The sequence below is a fragment of the Monodon monoceros genome, unplaced genomic scaffold (genome assembly GCF_005190385.1).
Source record: "Monodon monoceros isolate NGI ecotype Baffin Bay Population unplaced genomic scaffold, NGI_Narwhal_1 Super_Scaffold_21, whole genome shotgun sequence".
NCBI classification, from domain to species: Eukaryota; Metazoa; Chordata; class Mammalia; order Artiodactyla; family Monodontidae; genus Monodon; species Monodon monoceros.
In genome coordinates, this window is record NW_021703778.1 from 20,292,274 (window position 1) to 20,318,947 (window position 26,674).

Sequence of the window (26,674 nt, forward strand, 5' to 3'; positions counted from 1 at the left end):
GCTATTTAAAGAAAGAATTCTCTTTTACTTTGGAGGCTTAGTGACGCCGAGTCAGGTTTTACTGCTCACCCATATCCTTTGACAAGGCTTGATTCTAAACTACAGTCAGCTGGTCAACTGAAACGCTCTGGCCCCTGTTCATCCCCTTCTGAGTGGTTCTCATTCATCCACAGAAATACCAAGGGTTTTCTGGGGTCTTCTCATCCCCAAGAGCAGATCTGAAGACATCATTCTCCTAGTACGTTCGATCTTGTCACTTATCAGGACAGGGTCCCTCTGAGCAGGACAGTTTCATGCCCTTCACTCCTTGACTCCAGTCTACCTTTTTTTTTTTGTGGTACGCAGGCCTCCCACTGTTGGGGCCCCTCCCGTTGCGGAGCACAGGCTCCGGACGCGCAGGCTCAGCGGCCATGGCTCACGGGCCCAGCCGCTCCGCGGCATGTGGGATCTTCCCGGACCGGGGCACGAACCCGCATCCCCTGCATCGGCAGGTGGACTCTCAACCACTGTGCCACCAGGGAAGCCCCAATCTACCTTTTTAACCTCACCTAGACCCTCCTCTTTCCCACTCCCACCAATCACAAGCATTCTAGAATCCACCTGAGGTTTCTGAGCCCAGTGAAAGTCTTGAGAAACGCCTTGGGCCCGAAGGCAGGGGTGGGGCTGCCAGCGGCTGCCGTTGTGTTGTGCTCCCTCCGCCTGTCCCCTCAGAAGAGCTGTCTCTGCTTCACTGTTCTCGGCTGGCCACACCCTCGCTGCTTGCCCTCTGCCCCTCCTCCTCCAGCCCAGCTGTTTACCCCCAACTTCTTCCCTCCTGCAGCCTTCTCTGACTACCAGGAGGACTTGGCCTCTTCCAAGAGGTGTGGGCGGTGTCTGCAATTGAACCTAAGGTCCCTGGGAAACTCAACAGCTACTCGCTGCCGTGTCCTGGCTCCCCACCCAAGCAATGCACTGACAGGGACTGGATGAATGCTTTGGTTGGCAGCCACCAGTAGGGTTTCAAGTTCCCACCTGCTGTCATTTTGTCCTACCTGTTTGTCCAGGTGAATGCTGTCTACCTTAGAAGGTAAGATCTTGAAAACAAGAGAGCAGTTCTATGCAATTCCTTCTGTACAGTGCTTAGCCCAGAAACACAAGCAATTAGGTACTTAATAAATGCTTCCTGGTGGTAGAACACTACAGGAAATCATTTCTTTAATTATGTATTTCTTAGACTTTCTTGGACTTATCTCTTGAACTAGGTGGAAAGTGGGTGGAGTGGGGTTAGAATGGTGGTGATTATTTTTTAAAACTTTCCAGGGGTTGAACTTCTAATTTGCATATGTGTGATTCCCTAGAGGGTCTGATTTGATGCATAATTCTGGAAATATAAAGCATATTTACAAAGCCAGGTCCCCAAATGAGCTGCCATACGCAGATCTGAACAAACGTGAGTGAGATCATCCCATTCTTGGCCTCGAGTTATTGCAGTTCTGCTTTGGAGGCTTGTCCCAAACCAAATAAAACACGAAGGGCAAAGAGTGTTTCCCCATTGCCGTGCCCCGCCCCAGACGCTCTTGAGTCTTTATGCAGCCAGGGCACCTTGCTTTATGTCTGATTTTTCATTTTTAAATAGAACATTTCTACAATTTAAAGAATTGTTTAAACTTACCCAATTTAAATTTTAAGTGTAACTTGCTTGCTGGGGAGGGATGTGGGTGTATCATTTTATTTGAAGACTAGATAAATTAAAAGAGGTATATAGGATTGGAATCAGAAAAAGCTACCGATTTTTATTTTTTGTTGTCTGTTTTAGTTTAGCCAACTTGACGTTTCTAAGCTTCAGATCTCTTACAATAAGACAGGTGTAATAACATTTTAAAAAACATGTGAGTAGACTATTGTACTATCTCTTATAGCTTTAAGTTCTTCCTCACGAGGCATTATCGGAATACCACCCCAGCGATTGTCCTGGGCCTCTTTGGTAAGACTTAGGTCTGGGGACTGAGGCCTTCTAATCCTGGCTGGACCCAGTGACTCACTTTGTGATAGGGAGACGGTCGGTTTCCCTGTACAAGTTTCAGAGTAGTGAGATGGGAGCCCTAACAGCAGCTAGGATGCTGTCTGCCACCCAGAGCTACTAAGAAGCAAAAGTTGCTACGTGGATGCAGAATAGAAAGTAACCCCTGTGTTGAAAGGACTTGCCCCCAGACTGCATGTCACGGCTAAAAACAAGAGCTCTGGACTTCCTGCCTCATGGTCTAGTGCCCGGGCCAGATGTTTGGTGAGAGAGGAAGTAGAAGGGACCAGCCCCAAAACTCTGTCTGCTTTCGCCAGCTCCCAGTTGGCCTAGCATCAAGGGACTTTCCCGGCTACTGTGTGAAGATGGTTTCTACCTGGCTCCATCCATGAATAACCTTCTGGTGAGGACCAGGGACACTGCTGCCCAGAAGTTGGATGTTGGTGGAAGCTCGTGCCATCCCCCTGCTCACACCCCTGTGTGTGTCCCCGAGGCCTGCAACTTCCTGGGCTTGTCCATCAGAGCCAGGCACAGGGTTTGCTGGGAAGGACCCCTTTGAGGGATGGGAAGGGGCAGGGCCCCGCTTGAGCCTGTTGTGAACAGAGCTGGGATAGGAAATCCAACTGGCAGAGAAGGAGAGAGAGAAGGAGAGCAAGAGGGAGAGGTGTGTGCGTAGTAGAGGGGATGAGAAAGAGAAAGAAGAGGCCAGAAGACAGAAAGTGGGCTCTCTTGTCTCATTCAACTTAATTTTCATTTCAAAATTCTTTTCCTGTTTCTCTGCTCTGTGCTGTCTTGTCCACTCTGCTTCCTGATTCTCAGCTTTGCTGTGTCTCATCTGCGGTCAGCCTGGCCCTCTGTTTGTTTCCCACTTGATCCAGGCATTTTTTCATTGTTTTTGCCTTCTGCAGTTTCCGGAACACACTTTAGAGACAGCACACTTCTCAGGAATTGGGTGAAAAGCTCTATTTTTATAAGAACATACTTTTTTCTTCCTCCTAAAAACCCTCTCTTTTTTTTTTTTTTTATAGTTTTTTGTTTCTTTTGGCTGCGTTGGCTTTTTGTTGCTACACGCAGGCTTTCTCTAGTTGCGGCGAGCAGGGGGCTACTCTTCATTGCGGTGCGTGGCCTTCTCATTGTAGTGGCTTCTCTTGTTGCGGAGCATGGGCTCTACGTGCTCGGGCTTCAGTAATTGTGGCATGGGGGCTCAGTAGCTGTGGCTCGCGGGCTCTACAGCACAGGCTCACTAGTTGTGGCGCATGGGCTTAGTGGCTCCGTGGCATGTGGGATCTTCCCGGACCAGGGCTTGAACCCGTGTCCCCTGTATTGGCAGGCAGATTCTTAACCACTGCACCACCAGGGATGCCTCTAAAAACCCTCTTGATCCCCCTCTGATTTCTCTCAGCCTCACAGTTCACTTCCTCCTACACTGACTTCTTCTTCTTCCTCCTTTCTCCTCACTGTGGGTTGAGTTTTGATAACAGCTTTATTGAGATACAATTCACACATCTTACAATTTGCCCACTTAAAACGTACAACTCAGTGGTTTTTAGCATAGTCACAGAATTGCGCATACATCACCGCAAGCCACTGCAGATCATTTCCATCACTCCCCCAAAGAAACCCTGCACCCACCAGCAGTCACTCCCCACCCCCCTCCCCACCCAGCCCCTGGCAACCAGTATTCTATTTTCTGTCTCTATGAATTTGCCTATTCTGGACATGCCGTATAAATAGAATCACCATAGAGTATTGTCCTTTGTGACTGGCTTCTTGCACTTAGCCCAGTGTTTCCAAGGTTCATCCATGTAATAGCATGTGTCAATTCCTTGTTCTTCTTTATTGCTGATACCCAGAGATTTCGTGTGTCCATGTGGCATGGACAAGGCTGGGGCAAGAGTCAGATGTGACCATACGAACATGCGTTGCGAGGAAAAGAATGCAAAGTGATAGATTATTGAAATACAGTGTGGAGCTTTTGCCAGAAATAGTGCTGAAATTATATTAAGGACCATCGAATAACCCTGGCAGAAGATACGACAAGCCCTCCAGAATTCAGGAGGGGTCCAGTCTAGAAAATCCTTTCCATGTACATCTCAATGCTCCCAAACTCCCTCCTCTTGTCCCTTTCTCCCTTTTTCCCTCTAGTCCTTTTGTCCAGAGGAGCAGCATCCCCCCGCTTGGAATTGTGTGCCCATGAGGTTGTACCCATACCTGGGAATTTCAGTTCCAGTCTTGGTCAAGAAGGAGGGAAATGATTTCTTTCTTGGGAATTTGGTTGGGCTCAAATGAGAAAGATCAATAGATAGGTTGAGATGGCTTTTTAAAGGAGGAGATAAAAACGGCCCAAGATACTGATAGACAAGAGCTTGGAGACTAATTATCATTGAAGTCTGATGTCATAACGAGACCACGTGAGAGCCAGCAGCACAGGAGCAGGGAGTACATTTTGGCAGGTGTGGGTAGAGGGAATCAAGGAAATGGTGTCTTGAATTTCCTTCATTCTCCTGGCAGAGGTTGGAAAGCTTCCTGCAGCCTCCAGCAGGAAGGCTGTTCTCATACACAGAAACAGCTGGCCACGTTCAAAGTCAAGGAGTTAACAGGAACCGTAAGCTAAGAAAGGAATATAGGAGCAGGATGGGAAAGCTCTCCCCTTGCAAAAATATCTCAAAAATTATATTAATAGTTACAAAATCCATTAAATGTAAATATCACGAACTTGATTCATGTGGCTCCAAAACATTAATGCACAAAAAGAGAAAGATCATTTTAAAGCTCTGGAATGGCTGGCATTAGGATATTTTGAGGTTGGGTTGGAAAGAAAGCAGAGAAGTCAGGGTATGATTTACCATGTTCCACTGTCGGGTGATACGCTGCTGTGCACTCTGAAATTCTGAGACTCAAGACCATCCCAGACAGCCTTCATCCATCTGCCATGTTCTCTAAAGGGCCCAAGTGGTGCTGCTTATGCCCCTGGAGTTTTACAGAGTTCACAGAGACAGTTATTCTATTTATAATCTTCTGTGACCCCAGGACCCAGACATGCATCCCCAGAGCTGGGCAGGAACAGATGTGCTAACCACCACCACACAGTATTCCGAATTCATTCCCTCACTCAAGTAGGGAACTAACAGGTATTAGTACTACTGCCAGCGTAGTAAGCTGGGTGCTGGGGACAGAGCCATGAATAAAGTAATCATGGTCCTGGTTATGAACTGAATGTGCTCACCCTCAGTGTGGTGGTGGTGTCTCTGGGAGGTGATGAGGTCATGAGGGTGGAGCCCTCATGATAGGATTAGTGCCCTTATCAAAGGGACCCCAGAGAGCTCCCTCACCCCTTCCACCATGTGAGGACAACTGTCTATGAAGCGAGAAGACAACTGTCTTTGAAGAAGAAAGTGGGTCCTTACTTGCCACTGAATCTGCATGTGCCTTTAAATTAAAAAAAATTTTTTATACAGTTTTAAAGGTTACTTTCCATTTACAGTTATTACAAAATATTGGTTACATTCCCCATGTTGTACAACACATCCTTGTGCCTTCCTTACACCCAATAGTTTGTACCTTCCAATCCCTCACCCCCTCCCCACTGGTAACCACTAATTTGCTCTCTATCTGTGAGTCTGCTTCTTTTATGTTATATTCACTAGTTTGTTGTATTTTTTAGATTCCACATGTAAGTGATATCATACAGCATTTGTCTTTCTCTGTCTGACTCATTTCACTTAGCATAATATCCTTCAAGTCCATTCATGTCACTGCAAATGGCAAAACTTCATTCTTCTTTTATGGCTGAGTAGTGTTCTATTGTATATATACCACATCTTCTTTATCCATTCATTTGTTTATGGACACTTAGGTTGCCTGGCAATTGTAAATAATGCTGCTATGAACATTGGGGTGCATGTATCTTTTTGAATTAGAGTTTTTGTGTTTTTTGGATAGATACCCAGGATTGGCATTTCTGGGTCATATGGTAGTTCTATTTTTAGTTTTTTGAGAAACTTCCATACTGTTTTCCACAGTGGCTGCTCCAACTTACATTCCCACCAACAGAGTACAAGGGTTCCCTTTTCTCCACAACCTCGCCAACATTTGTTATTTGTGTTCTTTTTGATGATAGCCATCCTGACAGGTGTGAGGTAATATCTTGTGGTTTTGATTTGCATTTCCCTGATGATTAGAGATGTTGAGCATCTTTTCATGTGCCTGTTGGCCATCTGTATTTCCTGTTTGGAAAAATATCTGTTCAGTTCTTCTGCCCATTTTTTAATCAAGTTTTTTGTTTTTTTGAGGTTGAGTTGCATGAGCTGTTTATAGATGTTGGATATTAATTCCTTATTGATCATATCATTTGCAAATATTTTCTCCCACTCAATAGGTTGTCTTTTCATTTTGTTGATGGTTTCCTTTGCTGTGCAGAAACTTTAAAGTCTAACTAGGTCCCATTTGTTTATTTTTGCTTTTATTTCCTTTAGGACATAGATCCAAAAAAACATTGCCTTGATTTATGTCAAAGAGTGTTCTGCCTATGTTTTCCTCTAGGAGTTTGATAGTATCTGGCCTTACACTTATGTCTTTTATCCACTCTGAGTTTATTTTTGTATATGGTGTTATAAAATGATCTAATTTATTCTTTTAGATGTAGCTGTCCAGTTTTTCCAGCACCACTTATTGAAGAGACTATCTTTTCTCCATTGTATATTCTTGCTTCCTTTGTTGTAGATTAATTGACCATAAGTGTGTGAGTTTATTTCTGGCCTCTCTACTCTGTCGCCCTGATCTATGTGTCTGTGTTTGTGCCAGCACCATATTGTTTTTATTACTGTAGCTTTATAGTATAGTCTGATGTCAGGGAGTGTGTGAATCTGCAAATGCCTTGATCTTGGATTTCCCAGCCTCCAGAACTGTGAGAAATAAATGTCTGTTGTTTATAAGACCCCCAGTTTATGGTGGTCTGTTACAGCAGCCCGCATGAACTAAGACAGGTGTACTCATGCAGCTTTGAGTGAGTGGAAGCAACAGGCATTAAACATGTCTTTAGCTATAACTGCAGGAAGGGCTATGAAGACGCTAAAAGTGAGGGTGTATTGCAGGGGACACCCCCTGAATTGGAAAATTGCTTTTCCCCTGTGCTGAGCCAGACTGTGTTTCTGGGTCAGCTTCCTGCTGCCTGGGTCTTTCTTCCTTTACAATGAGTTCCCAGCCCTCTTGCAAATGAACTTCTCTCAGGCCACCCCAACATTTTCCGAGATTTGCCTAGGTATATCCCACCACAGGACATGGTTACAGTCTGAACTCAAGCTGAGGTCCCTATTGTGTATATGAACTTTAAAAGTTTTCTGTTTCTTTTTTTAAAATGGTGGTTAAAAAAAATGCGTGACATGAAAGTTACCATCTTAACCATTTTTACATGTACGTTCAGTAGCATTAAGTACCTTCATATCGTTGTTCAACTATCACCACCATCCATCTCCAGAACTTTTCCATCTTTCTGAGTGGAAACTCTGTGCCCATTAAACAAAACTCCATACTTCCCTTTCCCCCAGCCTCTGGCAACACCATTCTACTGTCTGTCTCTATGCATTTGACTATGCTAAGAACCTCATATAGTGAAATCATATAATATTTGTCCTTTCATGTCTGGCTTATTTCACTTAGCATAATGTTTTCAAGGTTCATCCATGTTGTAGCATGTGTCAGAAGTGTGTGTGTGTGTGTGTTTAATTCTAAGTATTATTGATGCCCCATTCCCACTATGTTGTCAGGGTCCCCTGACATGGTTTTGGATATGGACATGGATACTGAGCAAAATTTAATAAAGGAGCTATTTATAAGGGTGTGGGTTTAAGGAAACCAACAAGGCGTGGTGAAGCACCCCCCCCCCCAACAGAGCTAACAACCACTGGGGGCTGTTACCACTCCAAGGCCTGAAGGGCAATGGGGGTAATGATTACCAGAACCTGGAGAGACTATTGTAGCTGGAGACAGGGCCACCAGTCAGGAGCTGAAGACTTCGGGAGAAGGGAGAAGAGACCCCCACTTCCCTCATCCCCCACCCTCCAATCTTCTTCCTGTGCTTTACACTACCCAACCCAACCAGGAGCCAGAGGGTAAGACTGGCCTTCCCAGGCACAGAGCATGGGGGGCAAGGATAGAGACTGGACCTAGAGGAGCAAACAGTATATCCAGCCTACCACCTTCTACAAGGAGTTAAGTGTGGGGTGAAAGGGGAGGCAAGATGAGAAGCAAGCAACACGAGTGGGCTGAGTTCCTATAAAAGAGAAAGGGTGTGGGAGATACTCAGAGGGGAAAACAGTCTGAAAGGAGAGAGGAAGAGCCAGAGAGAGAAGATGAAGAGAAAGTAGAGAGATTTGACAGTTCCAATGAGAGACACTGGGAAGAAACCTTAGGAAGAAGAGATGTCCAAAGGGGATTTACTGTGTGAAGACCTAAAACTCCCCTTTCAGTGTTTCAAGGGACCTTTAGTAAAGATCACTTTATTTTCAAGGCTTTTGTAGAATTTTGAATGTGACACTAAGTTGGACCAGAGTTAGGAACAGGGAAGACCAGTTATACTTGGCATGGAAGGCAGAATAATGGGCCCCAAAAATGTCTGCATCCCAATCCCCAGAGCCCGTGAATATGTTAGGTCATGGAAATGGGAATTGTTTGCAGATAGAATTAAGGTTGCTAATCAGGTGACTTTGAAATAAGAAGATTGTCCTGGGTGGGGCCAGTGAAATCGTGAGACCTTAACTGGGGAAGAGGGAGGCAGAGGAGTCAGTGTCAGAGTGACATGAAGTGAGAAGGAATTGATTGGCCATCACTGGCTTTGAAGATAGAAGGAAGCCACAAGCCAGGGAAGTGGCAGCCTCTGGCAGCTGGAAAAGCCCTTCCAACAACCTGACCTCCAGAACTTAAGATGGCATATTTGTGCTATTTGAGCCACTGTGTTTGTGGTAATTTGTTACAGCAGCAATAGGAAACTAATACACTTGGGTTTTATGAGTGTGGCGTATAGGTAGCTAAATTTTGGATTGAAAATGTGATGCTGCATATAATTACCGTAAATGCTGTATGTAAATTTATAGCTATGAATTTTACTGATAAGAGCTTTGATTAAACTCCTTAACTTTCCTCACACTAGGTGAAAACACGCTAGCTAAAGTAGGACTTGTCCTTTATGCTTGCTTTCAGTGCTGTAGTAGCTGTATGGTTCTTTTAATCTTGGTTCTTGTGTAGCTGCTCTCACCCTGACCCCTTGATCAGTGGAGTGTCTGGATTCTCACTTTGTGGCTTCCTTGGTCTCCTTTGAGAGACCAGTGCTGTGCCCACTTCTGAGCCCCCACAGTCTGTTTTTAGGGTTCTCCATACAGGTGGTTTCATGTCCAATCCGTCATGAAAAGGTTTTGCTCTTCTTTGTAGCCTCCTTGTTGCTGGCATGAGCTTTCACTTCAATCTTGTTGGACACACAAACACAGCAGACTTGTGGTGGGAAGGTTTAAAAGACCAGCTTTCTGGTAATGACGATACCCACAGAATAAACCCTCCACTCTCAGGCACCTGCAACAGATAAGCTTCTCTATGTCAGCGTTCCCACAGCTGAAAGAGGTACTTTCAGGCATTGCTGGCAAGGGTTCAAAGCAGCTTAACGACTAAGGAGGAGGACTTAGCAATATTTAATAAACCAACATCAATGGATCTCACCGAATTGAAATCAGGGTGTCAGCAGGGCTGCATTCTCTTTGATCCAGCAATTCAGCTTAGATTAATTTATTCTGAAGAAACAACCCCCAAAATGAAAAACAACATATGAAAAAGGTTATTGATTGTGGAATTTCTTATAATAGCAAAACATTGAAAGCACAACCAAAGTTCTTGTCCATAAGAGACTGGTTGAATCCATCAAGGAACAGTCAAGTCATGGAATATTATACAGCCATAAAAAAGAACGACTGAATCACTATGAACTGATGTGTGAGGATTTCCAAGCTATATTATTAAGTGAAAAAAGCAATGTGGAAAAGAATATATAAAGCACATTACCATTTGTGTAAAAAAAGGTTGCAGGGGGATGAGAATGTGTGTGTGTGCGTGCATGCTTGTTTTCACAAGAATCACAGAAAAGGTAAACCAGAAATAAATGAAAATGATTACCTATAGGGTGTAGGTGTGAATGGAGTGGAAGGAATACGCTTGAGAGTGATAGTTTTCACTTCTCTGAGTGTTCCTTTTAGGCAGTTTTGAATTTTGAATCATGTAAAGGTTTTAAGTATTAAAAAATTACATTAAATCTAAGAGGAGTTAAAAAAAAAGAAGCCTTGAAGTTGAATGCAAACAGAAACAAAGGAATGTATGTGGTTAGCAAATTGATGGCATAACAACACAGAGATAAGAACTACATGTAGTTTTTTGTTTTTTTTTTAACATCTTTATTGGGGTACAATTGCTTTACAATGGTGTGTTAGTTTCTGCTCTATAACAAAGTGAATCAGTTATATATATACATATGTTCCCATATGTCCTCCCTCTTGCGTCTCCCTCCCTCCCACTCTCCCTATACATGTAGTTTTTTGTTTTGTTTTTTTGGGGTTTTTTTTTGCGGTACGCGCGGGCCTCTCACTGCTATGCCCTCTCCCGTTGCGGAGCACAGGCTCTGGACGCGCAGGCTCAGCGGCCATGGCTCACGGGCCCAGCCGCTCTGCGGCACGTGGGATCCTCCCAGACCGCGGCACGAACCTGTGTCCCCTGCATCGGCAGGCGGACTCTCAACCACTGCGCCACCAGGGAAGCCCTACATGTAGCTTTTAAACCCTGTGCTTTTGACTAGTGGGATATATTCTAAGGGGAAAAAATCGGCAGGAGGCTTATGAATTAGGCTAGTAATTGAGACTAATATTAGGGTCATCGTGCAAGCCTCTCTTGTGTATGTTGTAGGATACAGCAAATGAGTCAATATATTAATTGTGTGTGGGTGACCTAAGGCCCTCACTGTAGCAGGGGGGAGGTAATATAGAATGGAGGTAAATATGGAATGGTAATATGATCCTGCAATGAGAAGTGGGGTATCAGAATGAATTCATGATGTTCCAGTTCTATCCACTGTTAAAGACTAAGTGGGACATTAGTTAAAGCTGTGAAAACATATTTTATTCAGTAACTAGTGACAGTAGGGAAAAGAAATGAGCTCTGTTCTGATTTGCACAGAGCGACTGGGTGTTTTAACGGGAGAAGGAAGGAGTCAGGAGCGGGACAGAGCAGGGCTCAAGTAAGTGATTACCCTGGGTCGGTCAGTGTAGATGTGATTAGGTCAGCTGTGTCTGTTAGCGGGCAATCACGGAAGTGAGAATTCTTCACCCCACAGAGATTAGGAAACAGAGGTACCTATACTTCTTGATGATTACATTTCAAAGGAATGGCTTTTAGGATCTTGAAAATGACACTCTTGGGTTGTAGGAGATACATACACATCTCAAAGGGACAGAGTAAATATTCACAACTGTAGGCAATTTTTAGTGAATGCACTAAGAAAGGCTGGTGAGGGGCCTGTCCTCAGGTGTTGGCTGGAACAAACAGTAAATTCTCCTGGCACTGTTGAGTTTTCCAGGCAGGTGTTGAAGGGAGGGGCTGGGGTCATCCTACGGACATGGCCTTATGCTGTTTGAAGCCATGCTAGAGTTTAGTTGTCTCTTGGTGCAGAGGTTTGGATGGAGTTGTTACATGCAGTTCTCACCATTGAACGTGGCTTGAAGCAGTGACACCCCAGGACCAATAGACACAGTAGTACTCAGGTCTTGGTTTCTAAATACCATTTCCCTCTAAAAGGAACAAGCCTCCTTGAATAAATTGTCTGACTATGAATCAGGGACAGGGAAGCTATAATGTGTTTGGAATGTCTTCTTGTGCCAGAAATCAATGGGTGGGACCAGCTACATAATTTGCAGGGCCCAGTGCAAAATGAAAATGCAGGGCCTCTTGTTGAAAAACTACTAAGAATGTCAAGAGAGAACCACATAGAAGGCTTTGTAAGAGCAGGGTCACAGGCCCATGAAGCCGGCCCTATTAATGGAAGATGTGTTAAAAGTTCAGAAGAGCCAGCTTGAAGGGGCTCTTGCTGGTGAATTTTGGGACAATTTGAGCACACAAAAAAAGAATAGTAATAACAACGGATTATAAAATACAGAATTAAAAAAGAACCGATTGAGACTTCCCTGGTGGCACAGTGGTTAAGAATCCACCTGCCAATGCAGGGGACACCGGTTCAAGACGCGGTTCGGGAAGATCCCACATGCCACGGAGCAACTAAGCCCATGTGCCACAACTACTGAAGCCTGCACTCTAGAGCCCGTGCTCCACAACAAGAGAAGCCACCACAATGAGAAGCCCGCGCACTGCAAGGAAGAGTAGCTCCCGCTCGCTGCAACGAGAGAAAGCCCACGTGCAGCAATGAAGACCCAACAAAGCCAAATAAATAAATGAAAGAAAGAAAGAAAGAAAGAAAGAAAGAAATTTATTTTAAAAAAGCACCATGAATTTATAGTGATACTGAAAATGAGTATCACTATACTCCCTTGCACAGAAGGGAAAACTTTATGAGGAATGCCAGCCAATAAATGTAGACAGAATAATATAATTAGAAAATTTACCATTTTTACCACCACCAATGTAATAATGATACTAAAACATTGGGTTAAAGATTGTTGGGAAACAAGATATTCATACAATTTATAAAGTCTCCCCTTATCACCCGATAGATTACTTATTAATTACAAATGGGAAAAGATGCCTCTGTGATAGAGAGATCTGACAGAAACCATCTTACCCAAGTGATCAGCTTTGCATGAGCGATAATGAGACAATGTTATCATGCATCTCTCAATGTGATGCAATGAAAAGTACATGTGTAGCATTTTGCTCAAAATGTTTAACCTGAATCTAAGCATGAAGAAACAAACAAATGTGGACTGTGGAACATTCTACAAGGCAACTGGCCTAAGCCCTTAAAAAAAAATGTCATGAAAGAAAAAAGTCAGGGAGAGCTGTTGTAGATAAAAGGAGGGTAAAGAGTCATGAGAACCAAGTGAACTGTATGACCATTGATTGTCCTAGATTGAAAAAGAGCTATGGGAGACATTTAGGGGACAACTCTGGAAACTGGGATTTTGGACGGTAGATAATACTATTGTATCAATGTGACATTTCTTGAGTGTGATGATGGTGTTGGTTATGGAGGAGAATGTCTTTATTTTTAGAAGATACATGCAAAAGACTTAATGCCCCAGTGTATGCAACTTATTTGCAAACAAAATGGAGAGAGAAAGGGAAAGGGAAAGAGGAAGGGGGAGTGGGAGGGGGAAGAGGGAGAGAGAGGGCAAAGGTGACAAAATGCTAACGACTGTTTGAATCTGGGTGATGAGTATACAGCTATTCTTATACTATTCTTTCCCTTTGCTATAGGAGAGATATTTTTAAAATAAAAACTTGGGGGAAAAAGTTTTCCTAGCTAAAGTCATCTCTCAAGGAGGAACACGGTAGCACATCAAGGGCAGAAAGCCTCTCTAGGTTGGTTGGCAGGACCCCTGAAGCAGCAGACATGCCACCTGGCACTTCAGCATCATTCACGTGTCTCCCAATCTGTGTGCCCAGCATAGTCATGGTGAGCAGAGCAGAGCTGACAGCAGACAGTGGTGTGAGATGGGCACCTGTTCCCAGTGCGGGCTAACAAGAGCCAGGACCAGACTGGTAGACCAGCTAGTCAAGGGCTGAGGTTTCTTCTGTGTCGTGAGAAAGCAGGAAGTCTAGTGCCAGTTCAGGCTCGGACAACTTCTTTGGGTCTTATTTGAAAATTGGGGAGAATATACCCTCTTACGTATGCAACAGAGATCAAATAAAATCTTGTACAAGGCAAAACAGTCTTCATAGATTTTCTTATTATCTTATTTTGTAGATTATCTCATTTTATTTTATAGATTTTAATTCTGGAAATATAGATAGCTTTTTGTCACATATGAGCTGTTACAGGTGTACTTGCTGTTTGTAGTTCTATTACAGTTTGTGTCCTATATGTACAGAATTTATGATCTTTCTATTTTATACGATTCCCACCAAAAAAAGAAAAAAAGAAGCAGTGCATCTAGAAGGGTCTCTGCTGCGTTACTGAGTCCTCCTAACTATTCAGGAGTCAGAAGCAGAGGACTTCTTTTCTGACTGGGGTTCATTGAGAACAGATTGCATATTTCAAACTTGTTTTTCTTTCACTACCAGTATCCTTTCAGGACTGAGTGCAGTAGGACACATGTCACATCATGACGTGCTTTCTAGGTGAATCAGCCTAATGGACAGTAAGGAATATTCCTGAAAGCGATTCCTGCACCAGCGTGGCTAGCAACAAGCGTACACCCAAGTGACTGTGAACCACATGGATATATCCCACCAAACCCAATAAAATGCATCCCTAACTCAACTTCCCTTTGGCTAGAATCCAAAATGCCATAGCCATTCCAGGGGTATCTGTGCAAGGGGAAGGAGGATGGAGAGAAAATCCAAGAGGAAAGAGACAATGGTTTTAATTGATTATAGTTAAAATATCTTACTTTAGGGCTTCCCTGGTGGCGCAGTGGTTGAGAGTCCGCCTGCCGATGCAGGGGACACGGGTTCGTGCCCCGGTCCGGGAAGATCCCACATGCTGCGGAGCAGCTGGGCCTGTGAGCCATGGCTGCTGAGCCTGCGTGTCTGGAGCCTGTGCTCCACAATGGGAGAGGCCACAACAGTGAGGGGCCCGCGTACAGAAAAAAAAAAAAAAAAGAAATCTTACTTTAAAAAAAAAAGGAGAGAAAAGGAGAGGCAGAGACAGGGAGAGGGACAGACAGGGAGAATCTCTTAGTGTTACATTAAACAGGAAATAGAGAGGTCCACTGGGCAGTCAGAAATGTGGGTTTGAAGAGATGATGGATGGTAATGTAGAGATTAGGGATGTCATTTCACAATCATAGCTGCATGAGTGGATGAATCCCCCCAAATGAAAGAAAAGAGGACAGAGAACAGAATCTTGGGTAATGCCTATATTTCATTGTGAGGTAGGGGAGATGGCTATAAAATGAGATGGCTATAAAATCTTAGACCAAGACACTGGTTACAGCCCGGATATGAAGAATGAACACAATCAGGTCGATTTGGGTTTTTGTCATTCATAACAGAAAGATTTTTGATAATACATACATTTAAATATTTAAAACCAGCTATAAACCTATGTTTATAGCTCTTATACAATTATAAAATCAAAACATATTAAGTACTAACAAAACTACAAAACTCATAAAAATAGAAATTGACATTCAGTATGATGCATGGTACTGTTTTGCTGAAATAAAATCACTGCTATTGACGTTAATAGTAGAAAATCTATTTATGTGGTTGAGATTTCACTTGCTGGTTTGGTTATTTTGATTTTGAGCGTATTTCCCATCATTTGAGTAATTGTCATGATCTCTGGTGATATTTTTCCTTGTGGACAGAATGTATTTTATATCCCCTATCCATTATTGAGAAGAGACCGTCGAATGGTGCATCTCATATATGATGGCAAAAATATCCATTAACACAGTTTATTCACAGATTGTTCACTGTACCCACTAATGATCTGTTGTAAGCTGGTGTGTGTTTTCATCATGGACTTCTTACTCTAAATCACTTACAATGTGAGCATGGAGCTGAGCTCTGGGCCACACTCTTTTGAGCTCTGTATGCTTACACTACCATGTGTATTTTGATGGCTTAATTCTCCCACCATTTTTCCCCAATCAAACTACTACAATACTTTCATCTCTATAGCATGGCTTCCGATGGCCTACAAATACTTCACCATATAAAGAAAAGAACTAAAAAATATATAATCAACTAAAATTGGGTGGTGGAGGGAAGCAAGGGAGGGGGAGAAAGGAGAGAGATGCTAATTCACCATTGCTCGAAATAAGGTGTTAATACTGTCAAAAGAATGTTCACACCAACCTTTCCACGTCAAAGCCTTTATGGGAGTCAGTGTACCAGAAGCATGGGAGTGGGAGTTAGACAACTCTGAATCTGGTGATGGTCTTACCAGCTTTGACATTGGTAAGTTACTCAATCACTTGGTTTTCTCATCTGTAGAGATGATTAAATGAGGTCATGTAGCTAAAATGCCTAAAACTGCCTGATCCACAGTTGGTGTTCAGTAATAGTAGTTATTATCAGTTTTTGACACTTAGCAGGGTTAGGATAAATGTGGAACTTAAAATGCTGGTAGATTAGGTAAGTAAGGCTCAGAGGTCTGATAGGTCTGGACCTACCAAGCTAAGGGCAGGCGTTGGCTCTTAGGACTATTTAGAGTCTGTATCCAGGTTATTGCTGGTTCTAAATGTTTACGATGTGATGTCTTGCTGTGTTTGTGTCAAGTTAGTGCACCTGTCCCCCAACTGTCCAAAAACCCAGTGTCACTTACTCATCACATCTTTTTGTAAATTTCATTATCAATTTGGGGAAAGGCTTTGGTACACAGTCCATTCCTGGGGGTTAAAATGATTATTTCCTTCATCTTTGAGGATGATAATTCTTTTGGTTTTCTTTGGAGCTTCTCCTTTTAGTCTTTCTTAAAGAACTAATTTCTGTTCTTTTTCATTGCTGTTGTTAGTATGAAGAATTCAGTCCTAATCACTGCAGGAGCAGAGGTTAAGTTCAAGCAGACCTGGTTCCATCCTGGCTGTCACTTAGCTATTGCCTGATCTTTTTGAGCATGAGTTTCCTCTGCTGGCAGATGAGGAAAAATAATGCTCACCTCCTGGATTGTTAGGAGGATTAAACGAGAAATGGCTCTGAAGCCCTGGACATGTCATCACTGTTCACATCTTCCCAGCTTCTCCCACCCCAGTTAAAGAGCTCTTTGCAAGGCTGCAGTTCTTTGGCATACAAAAAAAGTATTTAGTTCCTGTTTGGAAAATATTAAAAACTATAGCACCAGGCTGAGTCTTAACCACACTTGAGAAAAATTGGAGAGGAGTTTTAAATTGGAAGCTTACTTTATTCAGGATGAAGAAATACTAAAATCAAGGGGGGAAAAAATCTGCTGTTAACTTAAATACATGATTATTATCATAATTTCTTTTTTTTTTAACTGAGAAGTACAGCTAAAACACAAATGATTTCCAAAGATTATCTGCAAATGCATTTAGTGCGAGGCAGTGTGGTGCAGAGGTGGTGCTAATGAGCTCTGCTAATGAGCTCTACAGTATCTGCAAGTCACCCCCTCTCTCTCGCCTCAGTTTCCTCACCATAAAATGGGGTGATTGTGCTTAACTGGGGGAGGGGAGGGAGGTTGAGGGGATGTGTGAGATGCTTCTGCTCTCACAGTGGTGATAGATGTATGGTAGCCATCTTCCCAGAGGGCCCCCAATGACCCCTAATTCTGCGGTTCCCACCGCTGTAGACCCCTCCTCCCCAATATTGCATCAAGGTTGGTCTGTGTGACCCATAGAAGGCTTCAAAAGTGAGGGCCAGCCATTTGAGATAAGGCTAGAAAAGGCACCTTCCGTCCTGGGCTCCTTCTCCCACACCTCCCCCTCCCTTTCTCTCTGTTTCTCTCTCTCTCCCTCTCCCCCTCCTTTTCTCTGTCTCTGTCTCTCTCCCTCTCCCTCTCCTTTTCTCTGTCTGTCTCTCTCTCACCATTTGCTCTGTGGAAAGCCCTGCTGTGAGCAGCCCTGTGGAGAGGCCACATGATGAGGAACTGAAGCCTTCTGCAAACCAGCCAGATGCGTGAAGTTAGAAGCCAGCCCTCCAGACCCAGTCAGGTCTCAGAGGACTGCAGCCCCAGCTCATACCTTGACGGCAGGCTCGTGAGAGACCCTGAGCCTGGACCATCCAGCTAAGCTGCTCCCAGATTCTTGACCTACAGAAACTGCGAGATAATAAATGGTTATTGTTTTAGGATGCTAAGTTGGGAATAATTTGTTTTGCAGCAATTGATAACTAATACAGGATGCTACTGGCTTTTAATTAGCAGAGTCAGGATGCTAAGCATCCTGCAGTCTGTGGGACAGTCCTGCTCCCAAAATTCATGTATTGGAACCTAATCCCCAATGTGATGGTATTTGGAGGTGGGGCCTTTGGAAGGTGATTAGCTCATGAGGGTGGAGCCCTCCATAAGTGGAATTAGTGCCCTTAAAAAGGGACCCCAGATAGCTCCCTCACTCCTCCTGCCATGTGAGGACACAGGGAGAAGACAGCTGCCTATGAACCAGGAAGTTGGCTCTCACCAGACACTGAATCTGCCAGTGCCTTGATCTTGGACTTCCCAGCCTCCATAGCTGTGAGAAATAATTGTTTAGTGTTTAAGTCACACAGTCTATGGCATTTTTGTTAAAGCAACATTAATGGACTTAGACATACCCCCACTGTGGAGATCAGACCTCTCCCAACATTGGCATGATCTCTCCCAGCTTGAAATATGTATGATTGTCTTTTGCAAGTTAAAAGCGTAAGGTCAAAAAGAAAAGGTATCCATAAATTGCTGTCTAATTCTAAGCACATTGAAATGCAGGTATCCAATAGCCCAATGATTCTTCTTTGAATCTATCCTGCAGAAATCCTGGCAGATGTGCACAAAATGATGTACAAGGATGTCTCTTGCCCCTTTGTTTGCAATAGCCAGACACTGCAAATAACCTACATGTCCACCAATAGAAGATTAGTCAAATAAGTTGTAGTACATCTGAAATATTACACAACTCCTAACAAAAATGAAGTCAGTCTATATATAATGGCATAAAATGAACTCTAAAGTGTATTGTTAAATGAAAATCTAAATCACAGAATAATATAAATGGTATATTGTTCAGGTTTTAAAAACAGTATGCTGTGTGTGTGTGCACATGTATGTAAATGCATGTAAATAGATAAGATATGGACTGATTCACCTCAAACTCTTACCAGTAAATATCTATGCGGGAAGGAGCTGTGTGAAGTGGAACTTTGACTTTTGTTCTCCAAAACACTGTTCTGTTTGAATTTTTTACAAAAAACATTAGTTTTGTGATTATAGAATGTTCTAAATTATTATATTCAGTGATATTGGTAATGTCCTGTGTACTTTGGGTGCCACCGAGGTTGGCAGTGTAACAGAAATGGGGACATTGCCATGGAGCGTATTTCACGTCTCATCCCCCTCAGCCCTGTGAACTCCGCAGTCCCCAAAGGATCCACCACCAGCTGGTCTGGAAACATTGGAAGCAGCTCCAAGTCCAGAGATGGAATTGGGAATACTTAAACTCAGAACATCCTGGAGACCCTCAGTTTCCCTTTGGCTCCTATAAAATGGAAGCTGTGCTTCCTCCATCATTTCCGATTTCAAAGTGGAGTCAAAGATCTCAAGTAAGGAGTATGACTTTATATAGGTTGGACTGGAATGCATCTACTCCTTTGCTCACAGTACACCTCCCCTTATTCATTGACTGGCTGCATTCTTACCTCTGCAGGTCTTTGCCAGATAAAACACATGCTAATAGAGTAGACTTCACTCATTATCAACAAACGAAAGCTTGGTGTTATGTATCCAAAGTCCAAAAAGGTACAAACAATTAGATGAAAATGAGAGTAATAAATATGACTAAGGAAACTGAAAGTTTGATTTATCTGTGAAGATAAAACAGTAAAGATAAACAGTACAGGGACTTCTCTGGCAGTCCAGCAGTTAAGACTCTGTGCTCCCAATGCAGCAGATGCAGGTTCAATCCCTGGTCAGGGAACTAAGAGCCCACGTGCCGTGTGGTGTGGCCAAAAAGTAAAGAAAAAAAAACAAAACAGTACAGACATCTTAGCCAATGACAAATAAGATCCAAAGACAAGAGATAGGGAAACAACAAAAGAAAAAAAAAAAGAGAGAGAGAAAAGAAGTACAGTTTTAAAGACTTGGTTGATCATTGCTTGACCACCACCACCACCACCACCAATTTATTTATTTATGGCTGCGTTGGGTCTTTGTTGCCGCACGCGGGCTTTCTCTAGCTGCGGCAAGTGGGGGCTACTATTCGTTGCGGTGCGCGGGTTCTCATTGTGGTGGCTTCTCGTTTTGGAGCACGGGCTCTAGGTGCACGGGCTTCAGTAGTTATGGCACCCGGGCTCAGTAGTTGTGGCTCGTGGGCTCTAGAGCTCAGGCTCAGTAGTTGTGGCACATGGGCTTAGTTGCTCCGCGGCATGTGGGATCTTTCCCGACCAGGGATTGAACCCGTGTTCTCTGTGTTGGCAGGCGGATTCTTAACCACTGTGCCACCAGGGAAGTCCCTTCACCACCATCATAGGAAAATAGAAAATCGCATAGTCTGGTTGAACAAAAACTCAAAGGACTCCCCAGATGCCCTTTTCCCCGGGGTTTGTTACAAACAATACTTGTTCAAGACCTGTAGAGCCCAAGATGTTGTTTTTCCCCACAATCCACAAACCCCTTACTCAGGACAGGAAATGTACATTCAGTGAATGACTATGTCAAAAACACAATAAAAGAATGGGAAAACCTTACTTTTTTCCTTTGTATGGAATTAAATTGTTGGAAGGAAGCCAAGGAAATGACACATCTCACCTCTGTTTCTGGCTAAACAACCATTTAATCATTGATAGTTCTTAATCAAATTGGGGTCTTAGATACTGTAGGTTAATGAATTTATTTTCCAGCAACCAATTTTAATTTTTTTGTATTTCCATGAGGAAATGAGATATGGTACCTTAATGTAGATTATAAATCTATACTACTTTTTAAATTAAAACTAGTGGAAAATTATCCTTTGTACCATCTGCCTGAGTAATAGTTTGGTTACTTGCATGTACAGGCTTGTGTTGATTTTTAATATCTTTATTTAAGTAACTTCTCTCCAACCAAATCAAGGCAGAGAATAAATCTTTTATTTTCTTCATGTTTTTCTGAATATACTTGACTTTTCACTTCACCTCACAGAGTCTTAGTTTCCTCATCTGTATAAGTAAGAAAGTGGTCAATAAAAGGCTGTAAAGTGTAAACTGTATTAAGGAAAAATTCTGTGGGAAAGGAAATGTGATATTAAAGGGGGAAAGAAACCATATAAAATGCCATCTGTTAAAAAAGAGGTTGTTCAAATATTTTAAAATATGACGATAGTGGGTTATAACAAATCACCATGCTTCGTAGATTCCATTAGATTTATTTAGAAGAATCATATAACAGTTTCATTTGAAAATATTCATATTTACACTGTATTAGAAAACTCATTCTTGTAGCTATTTAGACTTAAGATAACATTTTTTAATATGCCAACTTAAAAAGGTACAGGGAGAGTGTATAATCTTTCAAAATACTTTTAGGAAGAAAAAAGGAAAAAAACACATTGATTTAGGGATGGGCAGAACAAAGAGGACTAAGAAAGAATAGTCAGAGAGAAAGAAAAAAAACTCAGTGAGCACGTTCACAAAATTCAAAGGAGGAGAGACTTTGGAGGAGAGAGTTTGTTCTAGGCCTCAGAGAGCTGAAGCAAGGCAAGTGCCACAAGATAATCTACTGAGGCTTCAGTTCATGAGAATACAGATCCTTGGGAGACAGTTCACCCTTCCCCTGCCCAAGGGAGATTTTGAGTTTGGAGATCAAGGATTTCCTTGTCCCCTGAGGGGCTCACAAGGAGTTGAATTGTTTGAGAGCAGAGGAAGCGCTCCAAGGATACTGCAAAATTGAGAATGGACTGTTTAGTGAGGACAGTGTCCTAAGGGATTGGGAATGAGTTGAAGCCCGTGGACTCTCAGAACAGTGGGGCCCATGGCCTTCCCCCTTAGGAACACGGGGCATGTGGCAGGTGCAGTGTCCACCTAGGGGGGAACGAGGTTATCTAGTCTAGACAGCACCCCCCTGTGCCCAGCTTAGAACAGAAGCAGGGGAGCTATTTATCCTCTATGGAAGCCTAGGAGATGGACAAGAAGCAGGTCACTCCAGACTCTTGGGAAGCAAAGATCCCACCCCCAGTGTTGTGTGCTGTCTAAAACCCTCTGGAATCTTGCACGACCCAGGTCCCAGGAAGGGAACCCCAATAATGGCAGAGATTGGATTTCTTCCCTACCTAGTGGGAAAGGGAGCTTAGAAACATTAATTTTTAGAGGGGGAAACATAAATAGAACATTTCTTTAAGTCTGTGTGTTGTTGCATATTCAAAGCCGCTCCATAAGGACTGAAAAGTATTTGGTTGCATCTGACAGCTAGGAGGTAGGTCATAGGTGCAGTTTCAGCAGAGTGTGGGGTAAGATCTAGATTTTGTGGAAGGAGGAAGGAGTGGGAGGTGAGGAAGTGGAGGAAACACATGCAGACTGCTGTTCCTAGAAACTTGGCTATGAATAGAAAGTGAGATGAAGGGTGCAAGCTTGAGAGGATGCAGAGGAGAGGATTCTGCTGTGAGGCCCCGACAGCAGCTTCGGAACATCATTCTAGCTGACTGTGGTCCTCCTGTCCAGCTTCCTCAGGTATCTTTTTGTTATTTCCTTGGTCTTTATAAAGGAATGTATTATCATAATAAAGGTATTTAACAACGAGGTCCTACTGCATAGCCCAGGGAACTATATTCACTATCCTGTGATAAACCATAATGGAAAAGAAAATGAAAAAGAATGTATATATATGTATAACCGAATCACTTTGCTGTACAGTAGAAATTAATGCAACATTTTAAATCAACTATACTTCAACAAAATAAATTTTAAAAAATTCTAAGGAAAATAGTGGCAGACCAAATTCAATAATAATAATAATAATAAAGGTATTTATTGTAAGGTCAAGTGAGCTGCTTCAATAAATGAACTCCCAAGTCTCAGTGGCTTAACACAATAAGGTTTTGTTTCTCATGAAGTCAAAACCCAATTGGGTATTCCTACTGGGACCCAAGCTCATTCGATCCATGTCACCTTCCATGCGTGGCTTCCAGAGTTGCTCTGGAAAGGGAAACTAGAATAGAGAATTACCTGTGGGAGGTTTCTGTGGGCCATGACTGCAGTGGATGAGCATCACCTCTGCACACCTATAGGAGAGTGCATTGATGTGACCACATGTAACTGCAGAGTGGTTGGAAATGGAATGTGAGTCCATGTAGAGGCAAGGCTGATGAACGTGTACTAGTCTCCCCCACGTTATTCGCCTACTCACTACTATGACCCACTTAGCCTGTATCTTAGCCTCTCAGGACCCCACCGTCAGGTGAGCCTGGTATCCCAACTAGGGTACTGCTCAGATTCCTGTCTTAACCTATTTCCAGGCTGATACATTTAAGTCTCAGAGTTTCTTGTAGAGACAGTAAGGGAATCATCCCTGCTTAGAAGTGAAGTCACAAAACCCGTATTCTTGGCTAGGGAAGTATCAGAGGGGAAGGCTTAGGTGTCTGGGGGCAGAAGAGGCAGCAGGACCAAACACCCTCCCTCAAAACATGGGCATTTCACTTTCCCTTGAGAATCTCTACTGTGATGACCACTGTCACACCCCCATGGCCACAGATACTTTCTCTATGAACGTCCTACCCGCAATGTAAGAACACCCGTCTTCACAGAGTTGAGACAAGATGGCATTTTCAAAGAGACTTTACTGCATTCTACGGGAGGACAAATGGAAATAAACGAAGCTTCACCAGCCCTTCCTCCTGAGCATTCTCGTTAGCCTATCTTTTGCCTCCAGCTGTTACCCTCAGTCTCAGGGAGCTGCAACATTAAACAGTTGCCTCTAAGTGTTTTTGACAAATGGCCCAGGGAAAAGGTTGTTCTCACTGGGTGAGCTCCGAGTCATGTCAAAGACAGCCTTGCAAGTGGAGTCTTCTAGGTCGGCCAGACCGGTCAAATAATGACAATTCTCTGGTAATGAGGTGTTGAAGGAGTTCCGACCCTATTCTCCCCTTTTCAGTGGCTCTCTGGCTGCTGGGTTTTTTGGGGATTTTTTTTTTTTTTAAGGCTACCATGGTGCTGTAGAGAGGGGATTGAAACAGGAAAAGTTAAAACACCTCAAGAATGTTAAAACATTCTGAGCAGAATTCTGCAATTTTTCTTGATTAAACACTCCCCAGATTGCTGTAAGCCTTGGATTAATTTCCAGAGTTTTGAAAATGCTGATTCTGTCAGTTTTTGCCTATTCTCTCATTGCTCTTTTGGAAGGAAGCATTTTCATAGGTCTTTACCCCACACCATTTCTGCTGACATCACCCTGTATTTATTCTTATTAGCCTCACTATCCCTTAGAATGGAAAAGTTCAATCCTATTTGGAGCTGTTACACACTGCGTCTAGCATATCAACTCCCTCATTCAATCATCCATTCATTCTTTTAAGAAAAAGGTGTCGGGTTCCTGATATTTGTTCAAGCTTTGTGTGTGGTATTGACGATGCAACAGTGAACAAGGCAGACCTACTTCCTGCCTCAATGGAGCTTATATTCCAGCAGGGGCAAAAATTCGGTGCTAGGGTGAGGGGTGTTGAGGATAGGGTGAGAAACGTGTAATAGAAAATAAGACTACAGTGTGATAAGTGCTATGATAAGAACGTACTGGGTTCTGTTGGGGGGCTTGTGGGAGAGGCATCCAACTTGAACTTGTCAGGGAAATCTGAGACTGTTAAAGAATTCGTCATGGGCTTCCCTGGCGGTGCAGTGGTTGAGAGTCCGCCTGCTGATGCAGGGGACACGGGTTCGTGCCCCGATCCGGGAGGATCCCACATGCCGCGGAGCGGCTGGGCTCGTGAGCCATGGCCGCTGAGCCTGCACGTCCGGAGCCTGTGCTCCGCAACGGGAGAGGCCACAACAGTGAGAGGCCCGCGTACCGCAAAAATACAAACAAACAAACAAAAAAAAGAATTCATCATGGAAGAAATGACATCTAACATGAGATGGAAAGAATGACCTCAGTTTGGCCATGTGATGATGGGGAGGAGGACGTTCCAGGCAGAGGTACAGTGAGAATGTGAGAAGTTTTAGCACTGAACTCCTAGCTGAGTAGGGTTAAAATGCTGAGTGGGTGGGAAAAGATAATATGCTGGAAATACAACCGGGGCCAGTCATAGTTCACCTTTATAATAATATTCTGAGGGCAGTGAAAGGATCTGCTGGGACTATCAGTGTGTTTTTTGTGTCTACGGTCCCTCCCTTGTTCAAGAAATAGCACTCCCTCTTTTTTGGGGAATTGTTCTACCCTCCACTCTACCCTTATGGCTCTAGTGAAGCTTCGTGTCACAAAACCCAAATTCTGACCGGGGATGTAAGGATGTTAATTAAGTTGAGCCAATCAGAGGCCTTTCTGAGAATTTTTGTTTTTAATTGGAACTATAGAAAAAGGAGGTATTCTTGGATTGTGAGGTTGGGCAGAGAAGAATCTGGGCTTAAGGTTATGGTTTAATGGAGAACACTAGTCTGAAAGCATAAATTCAACATATGAGGAAAAGCAAAGAGAGGAAGAAGATGGAGGAGGAAGAGGAGGGGAAGGGGAAAGGGAGGGAGGGGAGGAGGAGGAAGGGAGAAGAAAGAGGAATAAGCAGAGGAAGCAGGGAAGAGTCCCGGCACATTTGGGTCCCTGGATCCGTCATCCTTGATACCTAGGACGAAACCCTGAGGAACACAGCGTTTAAAATATGGGCAGGGGAGGGCTTCCCTGGTGACGCAGTGGTTGAGAGTCCGCCTGCCGATGCAGGAGACACGAGTTCGTGCCCCGGTCCGGGAAGATCCCACGTGCCGCGGAGCGGCTGGCCCCGTGAGCCATGGCCGCTGAGCCTGCGCGTCCGGAGCCAGTGCTCCACAACGGGAGAGGCCACAACAGTGAGAGGCCCGCGTACCGCAAAAAAAAAAAACATATGGGCAGAGGACAAATAGTCTACAAAGCAGATGGAGGGGAGATAAAGAGGGGGGAGAAAAATCAGGAGAGGGAGGCATACTGGTTTTTAAATTTAAAAAATTTAATTGTGGTCAAAAACGTAAGATTTGTCATCTTAACCATTTCTGAGTGTACATACAGTTCAGTAGCGTTAAGTATATTTATATTGTTGTGCAACCAATCTCCAGAACATTTTCATCTTGCAAAACTGAAACTTCATACCAATTAAACAACAGCACCTCCAGCCCCCAGCCCCAGCCAGCCACCATTCTACTTTCCACTTCTGTGGATTTGACTTCTCTAGGTACTTCATATAGGTGGAATCATGCTGTATTTGTGAGTGGCTTATTTCACTTAGCATTATGTCTTCAAGTTTCATCCACTGTAGCATGTTTGGTACATTGTTTTATAACCAAGAAAAGCCACAGGTATTTTCAGGGGGAAACAGTTTTTGAAAAAATGTGAATATCTGTAGAAAAATTAGAATCACTGAGAAAAACTTTTGCACAAAGGCATTCTGGTAGTTAAACAATAAAATTTACAACCAAACTATGTGAAGCGTGAGCGTTACTCTTAAAATGTAGTTTTCATCACCTTAATTTCTCCCATACATTTGTTTAGTTCCAAAAATATGTTCTTCCCTATGGTAGCAAATATGACATAAACATTCAAATTCATGAGAAATGTGCATTAAAGGTCTATACTCAGCTGTTCTATAAATTAAGTATAGGTTTAAAAATTCAAGTAACAGTTGCTTAGACAAGATAAAATGTTATTTTCTCTCACATATTATAAAAAACAAAGTAGGC

The 26,674-nt window shown here is 43.2% G+C and overlaps 1 protein-coding gene across 1 annotated transcript in view; it reads left to right on the forward strand.

The window, feature by feature from the left end:
• Positions 1–968: 968 nt before the first annotated feature.
• Positions 969–26,674, forward strand: part of USP6NL (USP6 N-terminal like) — a 193,961-nt gene continuing 168,255 nt past the window's right edge. The window contains exon 1 of the mRNA XM_029236938.1: positions 969–1,066. The gene's annotated coding sequence lies outside the window, so the exon portion shown is untranslated. The remainder of the gene's footprint in view (positions 1,067–26,674) is intronic.